Here is a 6586-nt window from a genome sequence, read left to right on the forward strand (position 1 = left end):
TATGCACGCCCCTTATGGTCCTCTTAGGAATGGGGTGAGGTCAATAGTAGAAAGTTTTTGGTTAAAGCTTTTGGGGTTATGGGAAGAGACCACAGAGTCAGGTAAAATGTTCCAAGCACTGATGATTCTGTTACAGAAGTCATATTTTCTGCAATCTAGATTAAAGCGGTTAACATTAAGTTTAAATCTATTGGTTGCTCTTGTATTATTGCAATTAAAGCTGAAGTAGTCTTTAACAGGAAGGACATTATAATAGATGATTCTATGAGTTAAACTTAGGTCTTGTTGAAGGCGACGGAGTTCTAAATTTTCTAAGCCTAGGATTTCAAGTCTGGTGAGATAAGGTATTTTATTGTTTTCAGAGGAGTGAAATTGATGTCAGAAATGTGGTGAGGGTTCCAGACAGGTGAGCCGTATTCTAGAATTGGCCTAGCAAATGTTTTATATGCTCTGGTTAGTAGTGTAGTGTTTTTGGAAAAGAAGCTACGCAAGATTAAGTTTACAACTCTTAAAGCCTTTTTTGCGATGCAGTTGCAATGGGCTTTGGCACTTAGATCATTTGATATGAAAACTCCAAGGTCTTTAACAGGGTGGGGATCATCTGTAAGGTAATGTCCATCAAGTATGTACTTAGTGTTTGGGTTCTTTTTTCCAATATGTAAGACTGAGCATTTGCTGGTTGAGATTTGGAGTTGCCAAGTTTTAGACCAAGCGGTTAGATGATCAAAGTCTTTTTGAATGGTAGATGTATTGTCGGTGGTGTTAAATAGTTTGACATTGTCAGCAAAGAGAACACAATTACTTGAGATATGGTCACAAAGATCATTTATGTATAGTATGAAGAGTGTTGGTCCAAGAACACTGCCTTGAGGAAAGCCACTCTTGACAGGAACAGGATTTGATAGAACATTGCCAATTTTGACCACTTGTCTGTTAGACAGAAAAGCAGATATCCATTTGTGAAGGGGTCCTGAAATGCCATAGGATTTTAGTTTTAGGAGAAGTTTATCATGTACTACTGAGTCAAAAGCTTTGCAGAAGTCTATGTAGATTGCATCTATTGTTTTGTCTTGATCAAGATTTGTAGTCCATATGTTTTTACAGTGGAGAAGTTGTAAGTTACATGATAATTTTTTCCTGAAACCAAATTGTTTATTAGAGAGTAGGTTGTTTGTTTCTAAGTAGAAGGTAATGTATTGGTTGATGATTGATTCCATTACTTTGCAGGTGACGCAGCACAGAGAGATTGGTCTGTAATTTTCAACTAAGCTGGGGTCTCCTTTTTTGAAGATTGGGACTGTGGCTAGTGACCAAAGCTTGGGAAGGGAACTGGTCGTGAAAGCTTTATCAAAGATTATTCTTAGGGGTTCTGCTATATTAGTGGAAAGTTTTTTTAAGAAGTATGCACATAGTCCATCAGGTCCAATAGATAGCTATGGTTTAAAGTTATGAAGAGCTTTTCCAACATTATCTTCTGTGAAATCTATATGTGTTAAGTTGTCATACTCATTACTGGTACGATTTGGGAATGTCGGATATGTGTCATCACTGTTAACAAAAACTGAGCCAAAGAATGTGTTAAAGAGGTTTGCTTTAGTTGTTTCGTCATTGCATTGTTTGCCGTTAGAATGGTGGTGGGATGGATCTTGAGTCTTTAAGTTTATTGTTCACAAAATTATAAAAGGCACGATTGTAATTTGTGCGCAGAAGGTCCTCTTCTTGCTTGGTGTGGTAATTTGTGCATTCAATTTTTATTTGGTTGCATATATTTCTGTAGCGGTTTTTGAAATTTGCTACATAGCCTTTTTTGTTACTTCTCCAGAGGGATTTTTTTTTTTGATTGAAGCTTTTTTATTGATATGGGTAATTTGCTTTTCCTGATCTTGGTGGTCGTTTGTGGTACATATAGTTGAAATCTATTGATTTCAAGTAGGAAAACTCTATAGTGTTATAGTTTTACAGATTGCGAACAGATTTTGCCAGTCCAGAGATGAGAGATCATTGTTTATAAGGTCATAGTTGGCTTTTTTGAAGTTGTAGTTAGGAATACTATTGTTATGATGATTTATGTAAGGGCGTATATTGAGACGAAAGTCAATCATGCAGTGGTCGCTGTTGGAAAAGGGTTCTTTAATTTGTAGTCCATAAATTGAGTTTGTGTTGTTGCAGAAGATGAGGTCAAGGCAATTGTTGAGTCTTGTATTGTTAGTTACAAGTTGTTCAAGACCTAGGTTTGTAACAGCATTGTATAGTGTAGTATGGATTGGATCAGTTGTACATTCATTAGTTATCCATTTAATAAGAGGTAGATTTCGGTCACCCAGGAAGATGAGAGGATATGGGCAAGAGGTAGCCCATGTTAGCAGTGAGGTTAACATATTTGCATGAGTAATGTCGTAGTCAGGGGCTCTGTAGCATAGTAAGAATCGAAGTGTGGTGTTAAGGGATAGGTCCAGTGGTGGGATTCAGCCAGTTCGCACCACTTCGGGAGAACCGGTTGTTAACTTTCTGAGCAGTTTGGCAAACAGGTTGTTGGAAGAAACCATCAGGGCAGAGAACCGGTTGTTAAATGACTTGAATCCCACCACTGGATAGGTCGCATACTATAGTTTCAGGAAGAGAAAGTTTATGTGCAACTTGAATGTTTTTTAGATTCAGTGACTTTTTGTAAAAGATAGCCACCCCACCACCTCTTCGGTTTTCACGATCTGATCGATAAACTTGATACTTTTTGTTTGAAACAATGGAGTCAGGGAGGGATGAGTTCAGCCATGTTTCACAAACAAATATGATATCAAATGTACCACTGTTTAACAAGAGGTTAAATTCAGGTAATTTGTTAACAATGCTTCTTGCATTTATCAATTTGCATTTGAGATCTGTAGTGATTGGTGTTGAAGAGGTAAGGGGCATGCATACCTGGTTTTGGATGTTAGTTGGTTGAGGGTTATGTACAACAGGTGGTTGTATAGGTGGTTGGATGGGTGGATGGATGTTTTGGGAGGTGAGTGTTGGATGTTGGGTACTTGACTGTTTGTTGAGATGGTTGGTTGGATGGTTGGTTGGATGGCTGGTTGGATGGTAGTTTGGATGGTTGGTTGGATGGCTGTTTGGATGGCTGTTTGGATGGATTGTTGGATGGTTGTTTGGATGGCTGGTTGGATGGTTTGTTGGATGGCTGTTTGGATGGCTGTTTGGATGGCTGTTTGGATGGCTGTTTGGATGGCTGTTTGGATGGCTGGTTGGGTGATGGGTACTTGATTGAACATTGGGATGGATGGTTGGATGTTTTGGGTGATGGGGGTTTGGAGGTGATTTTTTGATTGTAGGTTTTATTTTTTATGCAATTAGCACGGTAATCAATGTATAGGTTGGATTCACCATTGTCTTGTCTTTGTTTAAGTTCTGTGCGGAGTTCATGAGAACGTCTGTTCCAAGTGGGGACAAAGACACTGGAAACATGGAGACTGCTTGGAAAGATGGTTTAATGGTGGTCAGGCTCACATAGCTTGAACTCCTGAACAGAAAAGGGATGAGATCCTGTATGCACCCTGCCTTTATGCTTTTTCTGAGCTTTGAACTTTCTGGGGCACAGGAAGAGTATCCTGATTGGTTGTCAGACTCTCAGGGGGTGGGGGTCTTAGCTAGCCTTGCTGGCTGATGTAATCTTTCCAGGTGTCATGTGGTGAGTTTCTGTTGCTAGGTGGGTCCTGTTGTGTTGCAGATGATGGCCCATTGACAAAGGTGGAGGGAATGAGTGAGCTTGGCTGAGGCCTTAATGGCCCATTGACAAAGGTGGGGGGGAGGCAGGAAACTGCAGGGAGCTGGATTTCCTTGGTGCAGCATCTATGCATATTATATCACATCTTCTAAGAATGTTCTATAATAACTGTAATAACTGTATTGAGTAACTGAATAAATTTTAAACTGACTTTAAAAGGGGATTATTTTTATATTTCTTAGAGTGGGCAGTCAGTTGCTCCTTAGCTGCATGGCATTCATTGTCAAAACAAGACTGGTTAAAGGAAAATCAGTCCCTGTTAAGAGTTGGACTAGTAGAGATAATTGACTGGAAAAACTGGATTAGTTAGGTCTGATATAACAAAATAGGTTTAAATGATGCTCAAGATGATGCTATAGGCATTGCACACCAAAACAACAGATGCAAGAACAGTTTTTTCCGCATGCCATCACTCTGTTAAACAACTAATTCTCACAACACTGCCTTATGCCCTGAGTGGAAAATCACCTAGTAGGGCTACATTACTATTATCCTTCTCATCTTTCCTATTACCTAATTTCTTAGCTTCTTATGACTGTACCATGGTTGTTGGTACTTTATATTGATTGCTTTTATTTAGTGTATTATTATGATTTATGTTGATTTCTTATTTAGTATCCTATGACAATCACTGAGTGTTGTATCTTGTGAATTATGATGATTGTATTTATGATCATGATTTATCACTTGTTGCTTAGATGTACACAGAGATTATGCACCGGAGACAGATTCCCTGTATGTCTAATCACTGTTGGCTAATAGAATAGAATAGAATAGAATAGAATAGAATTTTATTGGCCAAGTGTGATTGGACACACAAGGAATTTGTCTTGGTGCATATGCTCTCAGTGTACATAAAAGAAAAGATACGTTCATCAAGGTACAACATTTACAACACAATTGATGATCAATATAGCAATATAAATCATAAGGATTGCCAGCAACAAGTTATAGTCATACAGTCATAAGTGGAAAGAGATTGGTGATGGGAACTATGAAACGATTAATAGTAGTGCAGATTCAGTAAATAGTCTGACAGTGTTGAGGGAATTATTTGTTTAGCAGAGTGATGGCCTTCGGGAAAAAACTGTTCTTGTGTCTAGTTGTTCTGGTGTGCAGTGCTCTATAGCGTCGTTTGAGGTAGGAGTTGAAACAGTTTATGTCCAGGATGCGAGGATCTGCAAATATTTTCACGGCCCTCTTCTTGATTCGTGCAGTATACAGGTCCTCAATGGAAGGCAGGTTGGTAGCAATTATTTTTTCTGCAGTTCTAATTATCCTCTGAAGTCTGTGTTTTTCTTGTTGGGTTGCAGGTACCGGAACAGACTTGTAAGTGGATCACAAGCTTCCTAACAAACAGGAAGCAGCAGGTGAAGCTAAGCAAGATCACATCAAATACCTGTACAATTAGCACAGGGGCCCCCCAAGGCTGTGTGCTCTCCCCACTTCTCTTCTCTCTGTATACCAATGACTGCATCTCCAATGATCCATTTGTTAAGCTACTGAAGATCGCAGATGACACAACAGTGATTGGTCTCATTCGAGACAATGACGAATCCGCATATAGACGAGAGGTCGAACGACTAGCCTTGTGGTGCAACCAAAACAATCTGGAACTGAACACACTCAAAACCGTAGAAATGGTGGTAGACTTTAGGAAAAACCCTTCCATACTTCCACCTCTCACAATACTTGACAACACAGTATCAACAGTAGAAACCTTCAAATTTCTGGGTTCTATCATATCGCAAGATCTCAAATGGACAGCTAACATCAAAAACATCATTAAAAAAGGACAACAAAGAATGTTCTTTCTGCGCCAACTCAGTAAGCTCAAACTGCCCAAGGAGCTGCTGATCCAATTCTACAGAGGAATTATTGAGTCTGTCATTTGCACCTCTATAACTGTCTGGTTCGGTTCTGCAACCCAACAAGAAAAACACAGACTTCAGAGGATAATAAGTTTGGGTTCATGCCAAATCTGGATATTATTGACATTTAAGTAGGACACAGTAGAAGAAAACTATTGCCTCTAAGGTAAGCAAGTACTGAATAGAGCAGAGAGGCCTGAGTTATAAGGCTGATTTTTGCCTTTGGCTCTTGGGCTGAATAAAGAGGAGTTTCCCCATCTCTTCCATACGGTAAATGATGGTATAGGTTGATCAACCGTATAGGTTGCAGCAGAGTCAATTTATTCAGTAACATCAAATTTCGTTAGTGAACTATTGCACCTTTTTTCTCCTAACAGGGACAGCTATTGGCTATGTGAAACTGAAGCTATGAGGTAAATTGGTTGAGTTTCTCTGCCACAGCAAAGGTTTTAAATATCCCTGCAGAGGATACAGCAGATGTTAAGGAGCTTTGAACTTCATTTAAAATGGAAACAAGTCCATTCTTAGACATGCAGGGAGGGAGTAGCTCATTTGTTTCCTGAATGAGAAAAAAGTACCTAATTGCTACTATCTTTGAGGACAGCTGACTAATCCTCCTAATCAGTTGTAAGGAGTCAGCACTAAAATGTTGTAAGCCAGCTTTGTTACCAACTCCCCCAGATGCAGTCTGATTCTTGTGCTCTAAACGTTATAGAACGGGGCGGCATCTTTAAACACCCCAGTAGGAATTATTTAAATTTGTTCTGAAAGTCTTTCATTCTGATTAACATGAAAGGACAGAGTGCAGGTATAAAGGTAAGCACAAATCTTACATACAGAGAAGGAAACCATTCCAAATCCAATAAATCACAATAGAGGACTAACAGTGAAGACTGTCAGAGGGAGAAAGTTACCACTGTTTTCATCTGCCACT

This window comes from Ahaetulla prasina, chromosome 7 (assembly GCF_028640845.1).
Source record: "Ahaetulla prasina isolate Xishuangbanna chromosome 7, ASM2864084v1, whole genome shotgun sequence".
NCBI lineage: Eukaryota > Metazoa > Chordata > Lepidosauria > Squamata > Colubridae > Ahaetulla > Ahaetulla prasina.